This window comes from Drosophila albomicans, chromosome 2L (genome assembly GCF_009650485.2).
Source record: "Drosophila albomicans strain 15112-1751.03 chromosome 2L, ASM965048v2, whole genome shotgun sequence".
NCBI lineage: Eukaryota > Metazoa > Arthropoda > Insecta > Diptera > Drosophilidae > Drosophila > Drosophila albomicans.
The window spans coordinates 18,412,731-18,434,640 of NC_047628.2; the positions used below are offsets into that span (position 1 = coordinate 18,412,731).

General features: G+C 36.1%; 1 protein-coding gene across 13 annotated transcripts in view; it reads right to left on the bottom strand.

The window, feature by feature from the left end:
- Positions 1–21,910, bottom strand: part of LOC117563689 (neural-cadherin) — a 179,941-nt gene that overhangs the window by 101,491 nt on the left and 56,540 nt on the right. The gene's annotated exons all lie outside the window — the stretch shown is intronic.

A 21,910-nucleotide genomic window follows, 5' to 3' on the forward strand; every position in this document is an offset into this window, starting at 1 on the left:
AGAAATTTTTTTATTTAATACTCCATTTATTTATTTTATTATATTAGTTAAAATATCTTTTATTTTAATACTCTATTATTTTTTATCTACTCTTTCTCTTTGCTGCCCTTATAAGTATACTATGCTTTTTTGACAAGCAATTCAAATTGTTTCGAACTTTTTCAACTTTAACAAATTAATATTTAGAGCTTCTACCCTTAATAATTAACTAAGCTTTTCACTTGTTTGCAATCTTATTTTTCCGACTAAAGAAACCGTTTTCGATACACGAAAAAGTTGCAAAGTGTTCAACAAAAATTCGCTGGAATTTCTTAAAAAAAATATGCGAAAAATTACAGAAAAAAACAATTGAAGAAGAAAATCAATAAAACAGCCGCCCGGCAGCAACAGAATAAATACAAAAAAACAGAAGTACAGAAAAAAATAGGGGAGCGAGAAAAAGAAAAATAATGCAGGGGTCGCCTTTTGCTACCTTTTGCGAGAAATGTCTGCAGCGGAAAATACCAATCATGTTGTTGTCGTTGCTGTTGGTTAGCGCAAACAGCACAAGCTAAGCAACAACAACAACAACAACAACAGAAACGACAAACAACAACAACAAGCAATGTGGCAGCCCTACAAAAGGTCCAAAAAGGAACCCCAATGATGACTCTGGCGCATATTAGACGCGTGTGTTGCTCACAAGTGTGTGTGTGTGTGTGTGTGTGTTTGTGTGGGTGAAGTGGCCCTGTGTGTGTGTGTTTAGAGTGTAGTGGTAGACAAATAAGACAGACGATTTACTTGCCCCTTGCCCCTCTCTGTGCACCATGAACTAAGTACAAAGGCGTACGAAATTCGAGCGCGATAAAAGGCAAAAAATAAAAAAGAGAGAGGAAAAAAATGTATATGAGGGCAGCAACAGGATTGCGGGGCGAGGGAATAAGATGAGGAGAGAAGCATGTGTAATTTCTCAAGTGCAGCAAAGTGAATTGTAAACAGGCTGCACAAGCATTCCCCCCACTTACTTTTCGCTCTGTTTCAAGCCAGCAAATATCACGCTAAAGACAAAGAGTCTGAGCCAAGGACTGCCAAAATTATATATATATAAATATACATGTATATATACTTTGCTGCTGTTCAACAGATTGCACAAAAATGCAACAAACTTTGGCAGGCAACCCCCAAAGACAGAGAGAAACAGAGAGAGAAGAATGCACTCACTCTCTCTCTTTCTCTCTCACTCTCTTAAGGACGTCTTGCTAACTTTCTTTACAATTTTGCACAAGTTTTTGTTATTTGCCAGCTTTGGCATTGTTTGTAACGCTATTCTATGGCTTATTGTGGCGAGCGTGCTTCAGGTAAAGTTGGAATTTAAATAACACGAAATGCATAAATGAAAGCCCGTCGCGTCCCACGTCGCGAAAGAAAAAAAGAGAGATAGAGAGCGAGCATTGAGGCATGCCACAAAGCAGCAGCAGCAACAGCAGCCAACATGGCGGATTTCCGTGGTGACAAAGCTTACAACGATGTAGGTAGCAAAACGAAGCGAAACGAAATGGTAGACAAAAATTTAAAATCGCACAGGCAAAATGCTAAAATAAATAGCCATTTTGCCATTGTTCTTACCTCTTTCCTCACACGCCGCCAAACAACAAAAGTGCAAAAGATTTGCTACGGCTTAAATGCTAAAATCGACTTGGAAACAAACCATGCATTTTATTTCATTTGATTTCATTTTTGCTTTGCTTTTCAGGCAGCGTAGTGCTATTAGTACCGCATTAGAGCGAATGCCAAATATTTCAGAAGTTTCCGGCTGGAAAAGCCTAACAAGAAATATTGCCAAATAAATTGCGCAAAACTGTGACACAATTTGTCTACGTTGCTCTTAATAAAACTTTGAAACTTTTTATTTAACGTTTTTACTATTTAAAAGACGAGTATATAACAAATTAAAATTAAAATTGAAAAAGATTTTTACCAATTAAAAGCGAAATAGTGCGGTATTAATAGTGCGGTTTTAGTATTTTTTCGGTATAATAATTCGGTATATTTTTAAATTGATTAAAATATGCCAAATTAAAAATACTAAAACATACCAAAAGTTATATTTGGCATATTTATATAGTACTAAATTTAAAATATACGACATAGTATTAAAATATACCAGATAGTCTCGGGTATAACATTTTTAAGAACGCCGTATCCAAGGTTAAGAAGAAGAAATAGCAGTTTTATAATAAATTCATGAATTAAAATTATAAAAGAGAATTAATTAAAAACGAATTCAATATTCAAAAAAAGGGAAGAAATAACACATTGGTTTTAATTAAAAAATGTTAAAGAAACAACACGAGCAAAATAAATACATTTAGTTGAGCCTCAAATAAATGAGATAAATCCGTAGAAAAAAAATAGTTTTCGTTAGGCTTTAAACGAATTGAAGATAAAAAGTTTTTGTTCTTAAGCGCATCTTTTATGAAATAGTTAAAATGGCAAGTGAATGCGAAAATTCTTTGAATGTATTAAGCGTGAGCAAGAAAAAATATGAAAAACAAAATAATTCAGCACTCTGCAGTCTGTTTTATGCACATTTATCAAGCAAACTTCGAGCTCCAGTTAAAGGCAGACAAGTGTTACATATGTAGAAATCTAACTGATTTATGTTGCTCTATTAGCTGCTTTGTATTTTGTAAATTACTTTCCCTCGCATGCTGCCAACTATCATCAGTTTTTTCCCCGCCCACACACACACACACACACACGTACAGAAAAGTGAGAAGGAAAGTTGTGTTGGGTCTGGCAAGATGACATCACATTACGAGACCATTAAAATAAATTTATAAAACGTAGAACATAAATAAATTTCGCTTACGTTGCACGTAACACAACTTTCAGTTGTCAATTTTCCCTAACAAATTCAATTTTTATGCGCATCAATTTAGCACAGAGATTCAAGGCAGCAGAAGCAGAAGCAGAAGGAGAAATAGATGTAGAAGTAGAAGGACCCCCCATCATGCACGAGAGAAAAAGATGTCGTTGTATCAAGACACTCATGAGAGTTATTCCTGCCAGCTTCTGCTTCTTCTTTTGAGTGCCCGCCCATTGCGAAACTTCCGCGCCAAACGTTGCCAAGTTCCACACATATAGTCTCTATATATACATATATTCTGCGTAAAAAATATGAGGAAGCAGTGCTGTGAGTGTGTGTGAGGAAGTGGAACTTGAAGCTGGCACCCACTTGAAGCTGAGAGAGCAGCCAGCCAAGCAGCCACCCTAAGCGACAAACTCTCGTGCCCTTGTCTGAGAAGGACTTAGCCTTAGCTGCGTCTGCTTTCACAGTACACTCTCTGATGCCTGATGCCTCTGCTCAGCATCATCTTACGCTTTACACTTTACACTTTACTTCAGTATCACATCAGTCCACAGAGTTCGTGTGGTCCGCCGTGTGGTCCACAGTGGCTGGTTTCCACTTAATCCATTGAAACAATAAGCAGCTTTGTTTGTCTACCCACGATGCTGTCGTGGCTTTAGGCTTTTGCGATTTCTTTTCATGCTTTTCTCCCGCTTCTCTTTCTTTCATTCTTTCTGTAACCCAACACGGAGATCAACCAGACAGCGAAATAAAAAACACACTCTCTTTTTGGGCAGAGTCTTTCGGTTTCATTGTTGTCTCAAAACGTCGCGCTGAAGTGCAAAGTAAATGCAAGACAAAGTCTGGCGCCTTTCCGGGTTCGCCGTCGCTTGTCGTGTTGCATGTTGCAAGCAAGTTCGTGATGCTAACCCCTAAGCAACTGCAATACAGCAACACACACACACAGTCTCAGCTTGACTTGGCTTATGATGACAATGGCTTTGAATGGCTGTGAAAGCTTGTCCCTCGGTGGTGATAACCAGAGCATTAAAACTGATGCTGTTGCCTGCCTGCCCCATGTTGCATGGCTTTGACTTTTTAAGAGTCTAAGATGCTTTCTGCGTGCAACTGTTACTTAATGAATGTGGTAATTTTTGATAAGAAATGCGATACAATAGCGAAGCAGTTTAACGACACTATCCCCAGAGCCACTTCTAAACCATAATAAACTACAAGTTAAACAAGCAATTAAAGTGGATTTGCTTTTAAAGCTGTTTTGAGGCAAACAATTTAAAATGCGACACAAAGCTGTGCTCATTAATTGCTTGAGCCTGTGGCAAAATCTATAAGATAAGCAGAGATGATTGAAAGGCATATAAAATGCCAGTAGCTGTTCAATTAGTGGAGATTCACGTTTTAATTGTTAATCAATCAGATGAGCTAATACTGCCTAAAACGTGAATTTGCTTTTAAAACCGTATTCTTAGTGTGAATACGACTAGAGCCAAATCAACAAAAAGCTTATATGTAGCTTATTGGAGTGCTATAAAAAAATCTTCAGATTAGCACCAAAAAATATATTAAAGTGAAAAGTTTTAGCAGTAAGAACTAAAAAACTAATTCGACAAAAACAAAATTGAAGTTTTAATAAGAGAAAACTGTGCGGTATTATTCTTAAAATATACTTTATAATAAACTGCAAAAATACTAAAATATACCGAAGGATTTTATATCCAGGAAGTAATTTATTCAAAATATACTATAGAGGTCAACCTTATTGTCAAATGCCCAAGTTGAACAAAATCTTAAACTCTTTATTCACCCTAAAACATTTAATATTCAATTGACATCAAAGTCACGTCAAATCACGCTAATTCTGTGAATATTAATGCAGCAGCTGCTCAAGTTTTTCCATTTGATTTGACTGCATTCAAAGTAATGTCTGCAACAAATTATTGCGGCAATAAAATAATAAGAATCAAGCAGCAGTTGCTTGAAGTAGAATTGCAACATTTATGTCATCATCATTTGATTGTTACTTTTCCGCAATTTAACGGCAACTTAACCTTTGTCCTCACAGCACAAAAAAAAATGTGATTGCAAGATAGTGAAATAGAGGAAACGAGAAATGGTTGCAAAGACTTTATTGATGCCACATGCCACTCCCCTTACCCCATCCTGCCCTTGCTAAGCATTGACACTTCATTTGAGCTCCCCTTCGTGGTGGCAAGGTAGCAAAGTCGTCGTCATATTAAGTATAAGGGTGCCACAATGTGGTTCATATTTTCTTTTTGCTCTTTGCTTGATTAAAATGCAGTCAAGTCGAAACTTTTTTCTCTCCACTCTCTCGTTCTGACATTTCAGTTGCGTTTTTTTTCGGTTAAAGTTCCAAATGAATTTCCTTGGATTTTCATTTATTTTTCTTGGCATTGTTGTTGTCGTTGTTGTTGTTTTGGGTTATTGCCTTGTGGGTTCGGTTTATGCCAGCGATAAATACGAGGGCAAGGAAATAAGAGCACAATACTGCAGGTAGTTTTGCTGCCGGATTTTATGGCTCCCCGTAATATTTGCGTTATGGGTTTGATGGATATTTTCCCTTTTCTTTTCTTTCTCACTCAGTCTGCTCGTTTTCATTCCTTGCCATTCATTTGCTCCCCCGTTTTCCTTTCTTTTTCTTTTTTTATTTTTATTTTTTTGATGGCATGCCTTTAATGAAGCTGCCAACAACAACAATGAGAACAAAAAAGAGGAAAGCATTGTGCGTGTGTGGCGTAGCTAAAGCTAAAGTCAAATATTGAACTTATTGATGAAGTAGTCAAGAGGGCGTGCAAGATGTGAAATCACTGGGGGATTTGTTCCCAGCCACTTTGTTCGAATCTTGACAGAGATTATGCTGGGGAGCAAGTTGTAGTCTAATAAATAGTACACTGCAGAGCAATAATGTTATTTTTCACATTTTTGTTTACGAAACTCTCAGAAATAGTTCGACAAATAATTGATTAGTTCATGAACTAATATTTGTCGAAATAGCAAAGCAAAACTTATTAATTTCGAGCACAAACGAAAATGAACAACAATACAGAACGAAATATTTATGAAAGTAATAATAAAGTTTACTATTAAAAATATTTGTATATTAATTCACTTCACGAGCCACAATTATTAGGAGAGTTAGCGAACCAAATAAAAATGGACAACACTATTGAATAAAATATCAATCAAAGTAAGTAATATGAAAAATTAATTAACTTAAGTTCGCATAAACTTTTAATTTACGATCAAAAGCATAAAATATTTATTTCAAATACTTTCGAAGATATTTCTGTATTCTGTTCTGTCGAGTGTGCTCGACTAAGAAACCCATTACCCATTTTTTCTAAAAAATTATACCGAAAAAATACTACCTTATACCGAATATTATATAGGTATATTCATAAGTGTAAATATATAACGAACTGTAAAAATATACCATAGAAAACAAAATATACCAGATTGCTCTGTACTACATTCAAAAAATACCATAGAGTATAAAATATACCAGATTGTCTATATAATATATTTTCAATCACAGCAGTTAAGTTCTATTTACTTTCAAATATATTAAATTATTAATTCAGTTGAATATCAAAATACGTGATGAACAACAAAACAAACCCCAAATCATAAAATATGTATCATAATAATATTGTATTCCAATAATGAATTCCATTTGGCTTCTCAAATCTTAGAATTTAGTAGTCAACCGCATAAAATACATGTTTAATTTACTTTCACAAATATTTAAATATTTATGCCTAATTCAGTGGAATAACAAAACAAATGGGCAATATTTCACACCTCATTTTGGCCGCATTTGTCGACTAGATCATTTAGGCCCGAGTTGTGAAACAGGTTTAAACTGGCTGTCTGGACTAATGAAAACATTTGACAGCATTAAAAATTTGTCATTGCAAATCAGCAGCTTCCACATGCCGCTTGCCGCATGCCGCATGCCACATGCCACATATATCCGGCATAAGCTGGCATGTAACTCAGGCTCAAATTGCGACAACTATATAAACATATGCATGTATATATGTGTGAGTATGATATCTGTGTGTATATGTTGTGTGTAACACAGCGTGCAGTCCTCAGTTTGAGTTGCCGTTTATTGAGTCACTTAACTGCAACGCAAATGAGTTAACACCTAGCGAAAAGGTAGCGCTTGTTGCCCCAAGGCAGCAGCAGCATCAGCAGCGACTGCTTCGCTTCGCTGAATGAATGCAAAATTATGCGACAGCTCAGGCACAAAAACGGAGTCTCTGTGTGTGTATGTGTGTGTGCGTGTGTTGCAACATCCAACGTGAACGCAGATGGAGACGTGTCGTTTGGCTGCGTCTGCTTATCTCCCTTGCCACGCCTTGCCGCATGTCAAGGCAGCAGCAAATTTGCAGTTTCAGATAAAGATAATATTATGGTTGCTGCCGTCGATGCTGCCGCTGTTGCTGTTGCTGCCATAAAGACTTTTACTTTAGTAGGTGTCACATTTCTCTGCCTCTCTTTATCGCTGGTTGCCTCTTCCACTCTCTGCTCTGACAAATAAACCTCGCAATTTAAAACGTTCAACGCGCTTGAGCATTTTGAGCAGCTCTTTAGCCGCTGATGTTGCCACATTGACGGCAACCACCTCCAAGCTTAGACCCCAGACATAAACCATAAGCTTGGCCCATCACACCGGCCAGTCCAATGCCCGTCTATTTAATTGCCAATTTCAGTAGAATGAAGAAAGAAAAAAACGCAAAACCAAATAAAAAAATCGTAATTGAGAAAAAGAAAAATAGCAGCAAAAATTGCCAACATTAATAAATTAATTAGCACACTGCGCGGCAACAACTCTTAGTTGCTCAACCGAGCGAAGACTTAATTAAAATTTACGCAGAAAACTCTAGAAGCCTTCTCGCTTCTTCTTCTTCGTCATCTTCATCATCACCCCCACCAAAAACAAGGCCATAAGGCCATTAGCTGAGTCAGGGCAAGTGCAGGACAACACACAGAGAGCAGATAGCAAATAGTCGCTGTAGCGAACTTTGGTGTGAGTGAAAATGCTACAAAGTTAATATGCTCTAAATGGCAATTGAGAAAGTAAATAGACTTTGCAGCTTCTAGACCAATATAGGAATCTATATGCAATAGCAGAGACTATTATATTTGATGTATGTGGAGAGTGCAAAGTAAGTTGCCTGACAAGCTAATTAATTTGAAAATTATTTCTTAAACATGTTCAATTTCAAAATATATGTCACTTAATTCATTTTAAAATTACAAATATAAAAAATGAATCAAAAATAACTTGGTACATTATTTATTTAATCTCTATTAATAATAACTTGATTTATTATTCATTTAATCTCAAATTTTTCTGATGGCAACCAATAAAGAATAAATGTCCATTAAGTTTGTAAAATGTTCAAAAGATAGGTCTATTATGTTTGTGTATATTTATTTATTTACTTTAAGTTTAGAGTTTTTGTAGTTTTATAACTTATTTTGTTTTTCGAACTATTTCAACTCTAGCAATGAATACTAAGTTATCATTTTTTTACTTCATCTGCATTTCAGCTTCATCCTGACTTAACTGTGATTAGATGTGTGCCATTAAAAAGAAGGCAGTTTGTAAAGGCTTTAACGCTGTTTAAAGTGTCATAATAAAGCCTGATTCGAAGCTACCTGACTGCCTCGGCGATTGGGCCAAGTTTGCATAAATGCGGCGAGGAGAAAAACAGCTGCTGGGCTCTGGGCTCGATGCGAAGTGAAATTGCGCACATGGCAGACATTAAGCGAAAATTAATGAAATTTTCAGCACACAGAAGGTGGAACTAGACGTAGTCGCAGTCGCTTCCACAGCCTCTGGATTCTTGGGAGGGAACCTAGTGCTTTATCTGGATAGCGTTTGGCTGTTATCCTGCCATCAGCCATGAGCCTGATTGAGTTTGATGGCGATTGTGTGCTGCAGCAGCAGTAGTAGCAGCAACTGCTATGACTTGATTGCAATTTTAGTGCCAAACACAGGGAGAGAGATGACTCGACTAGATGGGGGACACGACAGAACAGAACAGGAAAAGCTGGCGGGCACCTTGCATACCAATCAAACCGAAGGTAGCGGCAGATGAGTCAACCTGCGTTTACCACTCTCGACACTCGACTCTGGACTGACAGTCTTCAGTCATTAAAGCCCCTGGCATTGCCAAGGCACATTAGTTTCGTTTTTCATTTCCCCATTTTTTTTTTCCTTTTGCCTTCTGATTGATGAGCCAGTGCTTTATGTGGAGCTAAAGCTAGAAAAATGCTTAAGAGAGAGAGCAAACAGCACTTTGGCAAATGGCATCAAACGAGTTGCTTTAAGTTGTTCAGTTCAAAAAGTTAAAAGTTCATAAATTTTCTGTTTGTATGACCCTGGAAAACGCATTGAACTGGAAAAGTCTCTGATAAACATTGCGAAATTGCTGAATTGCTGCTGCCATACTGAGACTGTGAATTGACTCTTGAATTGCACTTAATTAATGGCCAGCCAAAGCTAGTCAAGTGTACACTTGTATAAGCTGTTTGTTAAAATGTGATTTATGCACCAAAAGACTGCGCAAAATATAATTCAAGTTTAGGCTGTAAATTGTATTAAGCAGAGAATTTAACTAGTTTCAATTTGTGTAATTTGACATGTTTTATATGTTTAATAAAATAGTGTAGAATAAGTGTTGATAGTTTGGACTGCAAAGAGCAGAGGAGAGTAAAGTATTTTATTTTTTAATTATGTTTTAACAAAGAATAAGTCGTGATAGATTGGGAGTAGAAAATTTAACTAGTTCTAATTTGTCAGCATTCGTCTATTTTTAAATTATGTTTTATAAAATAATGTATAATAAGTCTTTGGAAGCTAAAGAACAGAGCCTTCTTAACTGCCTTCGTTGAATACAATTTTATGCAATTAATTATGCCAACTTATGAGCAAACACACAATCACCCTTCAAGCTATCGCCAAGAAACACTTCATTATATCGCAGACTGCAGCATCATATTCATAGCTCAATCTCATATATGTAAGTATGTATCAATTACTTTTTCACAAGCGCTCTCGCTGTCCCATAAATCAGTCTCTGAACTTTATGCGTTTGCCACTTGAGCAAACGCTACACAAAAATCTCACCCTCAAGGAAGAACGCGCAAAGAATTATTGTTAATGTCGCATTTAATATGCATTTTTATGCCATCAGCTTTCCAATAATAATCGCAATAAGTAGTCATAAGAATATATACAAGAAATGCAGCCCCTAGCTGGCTTTCGCATTCACTCTCTCTTTCCTTTTCTCTTCTCCCACTTGGTAATCATTTCGTAAGCCCTGAAATGTATGCTATGAAAATTTGTAGAACGTGCTTGTCTATTTCAAGTGGTTTTCTTGGCTGCTGCTTCTGCTGTTGATGCTGATTTAAGTCTCGCATGTTGCGCATACAAAGAGAAAACACCACAAAAAATAAAAAAAATCACTCTGTGCCACGCCTCTATGCACAATAGGCGTAAAGATTGTGTAAATTAAGAGCGTAAATATTTCGGGGAAATGTTGAAAATGTTTAACACACAACACAGTACAAGAAATGCCTCATTTGGCACATTAAGCCATGTAAATGATGCTTGTTGTTTCGGTTGTTGTTGCTGCTGACACGCACTTTCCATTCAATAAAGTTAAAACCACACAATGGTGCAGCAATTTACACGCTTCGACCAGTTGGCATGTTGTCATTAAAGGACCCCAAACACTATCAGAGTTTTTTGTTTTTTTGGTTGTTGTTGTTACTGCAGCTGTTCGTTGTTGTTTTGTGATGGAACAGGCAAATGCACAGCAGCTCCAAAAGCGCGAACATTTTGCATTTTAATGAGTAAACGTTGAATATCCCCCATTGCGCTTTCCACATGGCATTCAACACACACAGCACCGCATCGTCGAGTGGTTTGAGTCACCAGGGAAGCAAGGTGAGGGGCAGAGATGCAATTACCAATGTGAACAAACGCTGCATGTGCAAAGTGAGATTGGCCAGAGAGTGAGAGAAAGTGGAGAGCACACAGCATGTTGGCGCTGCAAATACAAATTTTAACCAAAGCCCTGGCCATTTTTTTGGTGGGTGCAAAACTTTTTTTTTGCTTGTTTTTTTTTTTTTTGGCCATAAAAACCTCTCGAACAATTTGTATTTGCGTTGTGAAAACAAAATGGCATACTGGTTCGGGCTCTCGTTCTCATTCCCATTCTCGTTTCGGTCTGGTTCTTGGTCTCGGTCAGCCTTGCAGTTGAATTGCCCACCTGCTGTTTGATTTGTGTCCTCTGCGTTCCTCGGCTCTGTTCAGTTCAGTTCTATGTTATGTTCTTTGCGCAACACTCGTAAAAAGTATTGCCGTGTTTTTATTTTCATTTCACCATTTGACCACACGGCAATAAATATTAACTAAATAGACAAAACGATTACAAAAACTTTTTTGCTAAATATTGCGCTGTGACTTTTTCCGTTCAACTCGATAAAAAAAAAACTTTGTGTAAATGTTTACTGATTAAGAGCTTAAATATTCGCATTTAATATCCTATCCGACGTATAATGCCACAGCTCAGCTGTAATTATCAAAGTTGTCAGCATATTTTAGCATATTCACAAATAATTAATTCAATGATTGAGCCATAAAAGCGAACAATTTGAGCTTTAATTTTCACTTGATGTGATTACGGATATGTGACAATAATTAGAATTCATTAAATTGACTTTTGTAAAGAATTCGTTGTAATTGGGAATAAAAAGGAAATGAAGCTATACAATTTAAATACCCGCTACGGATAGAGGAAAAGGATATTATAACTTTGTGTTGGAGGGAAATTCAGAAGAAAGCATCTCCGACCCTATAAAGTATATATATTCTTGATCAGCGTCAACAGTCGAGAAAATAATGCAATGTCCGTTCGTCTGACACCAATAAATTGTGTCTGCAATTGTGTCTTTGGTGCTTTGGTTGACAATCTGGTATATTTTAATACTATATGGTATATTTCGAGCACTAGACAATCTAGTAAATTAGTTACACTATGCTGTATTTTAAGTGTACTACTTTATCAATATACTAAATATAGCCCATGGTATATTTTAGTATTTTTATACTATATTATTCAGTATATTTTAAAAATAATACCACACTGTTTTGCTTTTATTCATAATGGGTAGCGAATATCTCACAGTGGAGTACACACGGCTGTACTTTTCGTACTTGTTTAAAGAATAAACAAAGATTTGCTTATTACATTGAGCAAATAAAACGATTTCTTTCAACATGAAATACTTTTTACTTTTAATTAATGAACATTTAAATTGCATTTTTCGTTCGAAACTTATTTGCAGACATTAATCGCACATAAAAATATAGTATTGACACATTATAAAAATTAATTACAATTTGTAATTGAATTCTCATGCAATATTTGCGGGCTTTTGTGTGTTCTTAATGCGTATTTCTGAACGAGTTAAAGGATCGTTAAATGCTAGAAAATATATATTTTTAGTTGAGTGCCGAAAAATGAGGCCAAGTGTAACACACAGGCATTTGCATGCCACTAATTTGATCACGCGTATGCCACAAATCAAATTCAAATCATATTCAAAATCAAAATCAAATTCATTGACATGTGAAATTTCATGGATCAAGTGGCACAAGAGCCACGCACATTTATTGCTGTTGCAGCAACTCAAATCAAGTGTAAAGACGCCAAGCTGGCGTTGGTTAACTTTTCGCAGTCAGTGTGTATGCTGATGGTGGTGATAAGTTCATTTGGCTCGTTGGCGTGCGCTGCTAATTAGACCATGACGTGTTGGCTAACAAACGACGCCCACACTCACACACACACAAATCACAGTGTAACAATTTACACACTGTGATAAATAACTGCCGCAAGTCGGAATACAACTCTTTCTTTTTCATTTTGTTCTCCTTTTGCAATGCAAATCAACATGGCGAAAGCGTCGACTAGCCTTTGGCTATTCGCATGGCAGCGGCCTCGGGATTTCTGTTCTGTTCGTCTGCTCTGTCCGTGTGTTTGCCTTTGCCTGTTACGGTTTTATTGTAATAAACGCAATTTGTGCCATGAATTATTACTGCGGCGTTTGCCAAAACGGATGTGCGAGCGAAGGCAAAACAAATGGCAACAGCGCAACGACATCCTTGCTTCCCTGCAAGGATCTAACTCTAAGTTAGGAAAGTTGCAACCGACGACAACGCGAAACTTTGCCTAACAAATTTTTATTTTTTTTGTGTTAGCGCAACATTTATTTTCCAGCATTATTGATTTTTCCAACGAAGGCGTGGTCAGTGCCATTTATCAAAAATGGCAATTGAAAATTGGAGCTGATTTCGCCGGCTTGTTTGGTTGCTTGACTGACTGATTGATTGATTGACTGTTTGATTGGCATTTTGACAGCGTTTTAGAATGTGAATTTCATTTGCATACAACAAGGGAAAAACTGTCAATGCTGGTTTAGTTTTGTTTGAAGTAATTTTTATATAAAATATTGAAACATTTTAAAGAGAGTTCATAAAAATATTTAAGAATGAATGTAATTTATACATATTTAAAATGTATATAAAATTTAATATAATTAAAAACAATATTGCAAAATTATTACATTTTATTTATATTTTATTTCATTTATATTTTTTATTTTATTTATTTTTCTATTTCATTTTTTTTATATTTTTTATTTTTATTTTATTTATTTTTTATTTTTTCTATTTCATTTTTTTTTTTAATTTTTAATTTTCTTTTTTATTTATTTTTTATTTTTAGTTAAGTTTAATTAATTTATTATTTAATTTATTTTTTATTTTTGTTATTTTAAATTTTTTTTTTTTTACTTGTTATTTTGAATTAAATTTTTAAATTTAACAACTAAAATTTAAATTATATATGTTTTTTCCCAATTCTTTAAAATGACATTCATTAAAATATTAAATATTATATTATAATTTTTTTGTAAATTGTAATAATTTTTACATTGTTTTTAAAAATTCAACTTTTTTGGATTTGAATGCACAAAATTTGCCACAACAAATGCTAATTTTTGTATACAAATTCAATGCTGCGGCATTTACATGTTTAATTCATGGACACACAGAAATTAACAAACCAAATTGTAATTGAACTTTCGACATGTAAAACTAATTATAAAGTAGAATAAACATTTGGGCATCGATCAATTAGCATTCGACACATGCCGTAATTCATTATGCAAAACTACACAAAATGTTGCGAAAATATTTTTAAAATCCGAAATACGTTGTGTGACAAACGGCAACAACAACAACAATGGCTTAATAAACCAGACAGCAAAAAAAACTGTCAACGGCATTTTGAAAAGCCACAAAACGAAGTTGCAACCGCAGAATAATCGGACCAGACACTTTTTGGACGCAGACAGAGAGAGAACGAGCTCAAATAAAGCCTAAAGGCAACACAGACACAAAAGTCACACACACATATAAACACTCAAACACGCAGTTGGCAACAAAATGGCGCCCTTTACTCTGTGTGTGTTTGGTTGCCATGGCAGCCGTCGGATGAAGCAGCTGCCTCTGAAACATGAAAAATAGAGATGACAAAAATACAGAAGAAGCATTCGAGTTTGGCCAAAATGGCCGACGAATGTGCAATGGCAAATAACACACACACACAAAATGGCCAAGAACGAAAACGAGAAAATACTCGTAAATAATGGCAGCACACAATTTTGTGCAGTCAAAACAGGAAACGCAACAACAGCAATAGCAACATTAACTTATGTGTAGATAAATACTTTATATAGCAAAAATTTGAATCACTTTTTGTCTCGTTGTTGTTGTTGGGCGAGTAGACAAAAATCAACAGAGCGTAAAATTTGCTGAGCTTTGACTTTGTTTTTTTTTTGCTGTCTTTTTCGGCTGTCAACAGTTTTGTTGGCCATTGTTGTCAACACTTTTTGTTGCTATTGCTTTCATGCCAAACATCAGCTTATTATAATTCATAATGGCCGGTTGGTTGTGACGACGACAAAAGTTCATAAAATTCAAGTAGACTTTAAGCGAACTTTTGTCGATAATTTTCGCATAAATCAAACAAAATTTCGCAAGCTGCTTTTTTGCTTCAACTAATTTGAATAGCCTTTTTTTTTAGTGTTATATAACATTTTATTGAGGTTATTTACGTCAAATCAGTCAAGTGATGAGTTGTCAAAGACTAAGCCATAAAAAAGTTACTCTTATGCGTTTCAATATATTCTAAAAAATTTGAGTTCAGTTCAGTTTTTTCATCTCCTACCAATTGAATTTTATTACTTTCAAATTGATAGTTTCAAGTGATTTCTATAGTACTATTTAGCACTGCATTTTTAAGCTCAATTTCTGGTCAACAAAACGTATTCCAAAAACCAACTCGAACTTTGTTTAAAGCGCTCTCAATTTCGAATACACTTTTTTCCATTTCTAAACAAATTGGATTAAAAATTTGTTGCTTGATTTTTTTTTAAGTGGCTTGCAACAGTTTTATGCACAGCATGAGGTAGTTCGTTGTTTGTGCAGATTTCCAATAAACAAAACCGAATATAGGAAGCCGAAAAAGAGAGCAATTGAATTGTTATTTTATGTTGCATACTTTGCAGCGCTTGAAAAGATTAGTGAGAACATTTTAAAGCTATCATTTGATAGCATTTATTTGCTCTTGTTTCGGATGAAGAGGTGAAACATTTACTGGCTCATGTTTCCCAAAACATTACGAAATCTGAATTCAAATACAAATACAAAATAAAAGTTGGTATACAAAAGAAAGGCAAATACAAAGACGTCTGCAAATAGACATGAGTAATTTTACTTGACAAGAGAACTTGATGCCATTTTCGTGTCTTGCAAAATTTGTTGCCATTTATTTTAAGTCATCGATTTGCATAATAGATTTGACAAATGGAAGAATGAAATTTATTAATTGTGCAAATTGGCAAATGAGAATGCGTTTTCTAAACACTGTTTGCTTATCTGTTTAACTGCCCATTTGAAGTGTAGCCTCGGAATGTGTGTCAGTGAAACCGCATGACAAACAAATTTAAATGCAATTCCAATTAGAATTATGACAACAACCGCAACGCATACACACCAACACATACATGTACAGACATACAAGCACGCACACACGTACGCATAACCAAGAATCGTTAACAATCAAATTGAGTGTCAAAACGTTTTTGGCCAAAAAAGCGATTTGCATTTTTAATTTGGGTTAAGATTGCGCGCACATAACCTACACAGACTGGATGAGTGTGTGTGTATGTGAGTGTGTAAGTGTATGTATGTGTGACAAGCCTGTCAAAAGGTAAAACTCAATCGCCGAGCTAAATCCGAGCAACAACAGCAGCAGCTGTGTGACACACTTGTTGTTCTTGTATGTTTCGGCCATTGTTTTTGCAAGCATGTGTGTGTGTTTGGCTGCCTTGAAAGGTTACACGCACACACTCATACTTAGGGGTGCAAGAAAGAGAGAGAGAGAGAGAGAGAGACAGCCTGTGTGTGTGCGTACAATACATTTTATGTAGCGTAAACTAAAACTTGCTAAATATTCACCATGCTCAACTGTCACATTGAAAAACTCGCAGCTTACCTCCTCACTCCCCACTTCACGCCCTCTCTCGCATGCCTCTCTCCCTGCTCCCCTCTTCGTTTACCATATAGAAAATTTATGTCGCGAAACTTTTGCAACGCGATTTCTTCAGCATTTCGTTGCTGTAGCTCTTCAAAATTTAGGCCAAAACACTTTGAAGCCCAGAAGAGCATACCATCATGCTGCGCTCCTCCCTCTCAATCTCACTCCATCTCCCTATCTCTCTCTTTCTCTGCCCCCTCATAGCTGTCTCTTTCTTGTATGTATTCGAGGTCGGGGCTGTGGCAACGGCTGCTGAACCAGAACCAGAGAACTAAGCAAAGCATCAGCATGAAATATGCCATAAATGATATTTACCCTCATGTCTCTTCTACTTGTTGTTGTTGCTGTTGTTGTTGAAACTCTGCTTGAGTTGAGTTCTAGTCCAAACATGTGCTTAATAATTTACACAGACACAGTTTGGAAATTCATCAGAATATGAATTTGAAATGGCCCGAAAACTAACATACAGCACAGATCAAATAAACTAAGTTTTCCGAGATAGAGAGACACATTTGATGTGTGCAGCATTTGCTCTCAACGTTTTATATCAAATGTTTAAATAAATAGCATAAACATAAAGATATGTGGAGTAGAAACTTTACAAATAAATTTTGAAAATATTTACTAATTTATTAGTGAAGCTCGAGTAGTTTTATTCATACTAAAATATATTTTCTCCTTTATATTTGAAAAAGTGATTTTATTAAAATCTAAATAAAAAATTTAAAGTACTATAAAAAAAATCAGCATCTCAGAAAAGAAATCTTCACAAAAATTGTTTTGTTCCTCAAAATGCAAATTAAAACAGGTGAGAAAAATATACCAAAAATACTAAAATATACCAAATACAATATATACCAGTGTCAGCGAAAGTAGGCAGAATCCATTTGAAAAATAACACAAGTCAGAAAAATATACCAAATTGAAATACCAACAATACAAAAATATACCGAAGGCTTAACTTGGTATATCGATATAGTACAATATATACCAAAAAATCTTAAACACAATATACATATTCAGGGAAAAGATATTAACTATTTATATATATTCAGGGAAAAGATATTAACTATTCCCTAACTCTTTACAAAATTCGAAAACTTTTGTATTAAATTGCAATTTCAAAATATACTTTTGTATACAAATGTCTTTAGTATTTTACCTGGATTTAGGTAATTTATAAGTACACATTGTTTTAGTATCTTATAAATCCACTTAGTCTTAAGCAGACATTTCAGCTCTAGACATTTTCAAGCAGGAATTTTCCAGGCAACCTCAAAGCACCCACACACACACACACATATACACACACTACGACTGAAGACTTCTTGGAATTAAACCTTGAGGATTGTGTGTTAACAGACCTTGCTGGCAAATTCTGCCACATGCATATAAATTATGCTAATTAATGCTTAATTGAGTTTGTTGTTTTGCCAGCAAAGCAGCAACAGTTAATCTAGCCGAAAGAGCTTCCACCTCCCCCCCGCCATAGAAAACTTAGGGTGTGGTTTCTTTTGCAAGAGTTTTAAGTTTTTAAGCAGCATTCATTTGCAAGTCGATGGCAGGAAAAACACTTCCCGCTTTACACGTAACTTCAATTTGCATTTTCATAATTTATCACATTCCACTTCAGTCTGGTTTTTCGCTTTCTCCATTTGCACAAAAGTTATGCTTAGTGTTGCATTCCATTAGCTGGCAATCAAAATTAGCCATGCAGTTTCGCATGCTGTTGCATGTTGCATGCTGAATGCTGCATGTTGCATGTTGCAACAGCTGCATTTTATGACGTATTATCTTGCCCTTCCCTCGAAGGCTTCTCGTAACTTTTGGGAGTGATATTAGTAGCTTGGGCATTAGTTTTTGCCTGAGCTTTCGTGTGTTGTGTGTTGGTTACCCGCAGGAAAAAACAAAGAAAAAAAAACCGAACGCAAAGTTTTTATCGCCAGCAAAAGTTGCAGCTGTGCCTCTAGCAAGGAACAAACACACAGCTCAATAGCCTGAAAGGACAGTAAAAAACAAGAAAAAGTTTCTTCCTTTTTTGGTTTTCCAATCTTTGAGTTTTGCGAGTGGCAGCAGCCACCTGCCACCTACCACATGCCACATGCCACACACAAACACACACGCCCTTTTGCTGCATAACTTTACATTATCAACTATTCCGTTGCGCCCCCTTTTGTGATCCCTTTTAGCAACTGTGTCCTGTATATCCTGTTTGCTGTTGTTGTTGTTGTTGTTGTTGTTTTGCATGCGTGCAAGTTTTCATTTTTCATGCACTGCATAAATTTTCATGCCTTTTCCCTTTTCACATGACACAATAACAAAAGCTCCCCTCTCCCGCTTTTCGCTTTCTTATATACATCGTATATCACAGTAGCTATGTGAGTTGCATTAGTGACGGAATGCCAAACCTCTCGCTCTCTCTGTCTCTCTTTCCCCCACTTTCTCTCCCCTTTTGCCAAGGGGGGAATGAGGACTCTTTTCCGTCAGTCTCTGCATACATTTTTTTGTTGGTCTAAACAATGCGTTTGGCGAAATTTCTAAAACAAACACGCGCCATTCGAGTGGGCAACTCAATCAGTCAGTCACTCTTCATGCTGCAGGCAGCCTCCACCGCACTCCACTCCACCTCCTAGCTCTACCCGCACTCCAATTACCCTCCCCCTCATTACCACATTCTGCTCTGCAATCTGCAGCAAATCATGCGTTTGTTCGTTCGTTTCGTTTTCGCTTTGGGTTGGGTTTTCAATTCCAAGTTGGGTCTGAGTTCTCGCTTCTAATTGTTATGAGCATTTTCCTGCTGGACTTTGGCACGCGTTCGCCTCAGCAACCCAACCCCTAAACTAGAATTGAGAGCGCACTCAAATTGCGCTCTCTCTTACTCTCTTGGTTTTTATTGCGCCTGCTCAGCATTCCATTTCGTTTCGTTTTGCGTTTCACTTTCAGCGTTCCAAATGCAGCGCTCTCTGCGCTCTTTGTGTGTGTGCCTGTGTTTTCACCCTCTCTTGGCTTGCACCCCTCACTCTCTGGTGTGTGAATTGGCGTAGCATTTTAAATGAATGAAAAATATTGTCGTAAATTTCTTGTCCTTCGCTTCCCAGGAAAACCCTCCAACAAACGCCTACGCCAAGTGCAACGCATTGTTAAGTGTTTTAAGCTGCCTTTCTCTCGTTTTTTCTTGTCCCCCTCTTAGTCGCATTTTTGTGAGTGTGTGTCTACTAAATGAATTATGTTTATCTGGCATTTGTGTCCTGGCGCACACAAGTGGCCCAACAGATTCTATTTGTTTGTATTTTCTCGGTGCATTTGCTACATAAATTAACTCAAATTGCAGAGAGCACCAACCGTAACAATCAGTTCTATATATGTATATTACATATTTGAGCATGATATTTGAGTAGACTACCAATTGAGAGTCGGTGAGCATCCATTGTGCATCCTTACCGATAAGGATAATGATTTTCGGGCATGTTGTTAAGCATCTTGTTGAAGTGTTCAAGTTGCAGCCAAACACTTGAATACTGCTGAATTTTCCGCATTCTGCATGGAAATTGTTCAACGAGTTTCAAGATTTTCTTTCCTCTTTTTACTTTACACATGGATGGCAAACTCGAATTCGTTTAAAGAATAGTCTGTTAACTTTTAATATAATAAAATTAGAGTTTAAAAGGGTTCTAACACGTTTGAAAACTTGAGAGTTTTGCGAAGAGGAAAATGCCAAAGAAATAAAATTAAATTATTCACTTTTGTTCGATATTTTAGAGCAAACAATAGTTAATAAGAAAAAGCTATTAACTTGAACTATTTATTGTACAAATATCTTTACCTTTATATCTTCCAATAATATTTTCCAATGAACTCTTTGCATATATAATCGAAATATTCCCTTTTCGAATTAATCCCTTTTAATTGAAGAGTAATTAAACAAGTTTCAATTTTTACTCATTATTATTTTTGGATTTTATTTCTTCAACTCGAGTGCTTCGGTTAAAGCAATCAATACACATGTTCCATGTGAAATATTCAGTGGAAATTCGCAACTCACAGCTCTTAAAATCCGCCATTTTATATAATTGATAAGTTCATTCTCCTCTCGAATGTGTCAAGCAAAAGAACACAATACAAAAGTTTAATGAAAATCGGCACTGAAAAGCGAACGAGAATGAAAATATGCATTGTCAGAGAGAAAGAGAGAGACAGAAAGAATGCGACAAGCTGCAGTTGGATGAATGAATTTATGGAAATTGTTAATTGACTGACAGTTGAACAGCGCGTTGCGACTCCAGGCTAACCCCAAGCAAGCAAGCAAGCAATGCAAGCAGACAGGCAACCCACAATCCCACTCAAGCATTGTTCCAGTCTGTGTAACAATTATCGAATGCAACGCGGAAAACGCAAGGAAAATGGCGAAAATCCAGGCCGTAGTTGAGCTCAACTCAACTCAACTTGAAGTCATTTGTGCAACGAATCGAAAGAGACATAAGAGAAAGAGTTGAACAATTCATGAGGTTGCAAACCATTTTGTATCTACTCAATTTTAGTTCAGACTCATTTTGGTCACTTTTGCCAAAGCAGGTAAGAACTGAGCTGGGACAATTGATTGGCTGACTGGACTTGTAAGGACTGGCAAGGACTTGCAAGGACTGCTCAGTTGTAAGTGCTGGGCATGTTTGTGCTCATGTTGCTTCAATGCTTCAATATTTGCTTATTGAGCCACGCTTGAAATAACTAACAAAACACAATGACCAAAATGTCTAAAGAGGGTATGTGTTGTGTGTGTTGACCAGGCAACCAGCCAACCAAAAACATGCTCTCAACTCGCCTTCATCTTTTGCTTTGATTGTGCTTTGTACTTGATAGCGTAATTACTTGTCATGACAACCAAATATTTGAATACCCATTTTTCCACAAAGCCTGTTAGGATAACAACTCGCATTTAATTGCCTAAAATCTTTCATGGGCAAGCTTACCAAATAATTTGCAACCTATTACATGCATTTGCCACAATAATTCTGAACTCAATATGAATGAAATTTTTTGATCTGTTCTCTCTCTATAAACAGCATGTGGACAATGGTTCCATTGGTCTATAAATAGTATGTCAGCGCATTGTTAAGTCAAATACCAGAGACACAGACAATGATAATTGTCGAATGATTGAAGCCACAAATTAGACACACAATTATACAAAACGATTGAGAACGAAAAGTCGTTTTAAATTCTCAGCTATATATAGAGTTCAAATGGATAGTTCTGCTGCAACTAATTTATTGCACAATAAATTGAAGAATATGTCGCAACTATAAATAGTTTAAAGAGACAACTTTAAATTACTCTGAGTATTTGGGAGTGCTTTAGATGA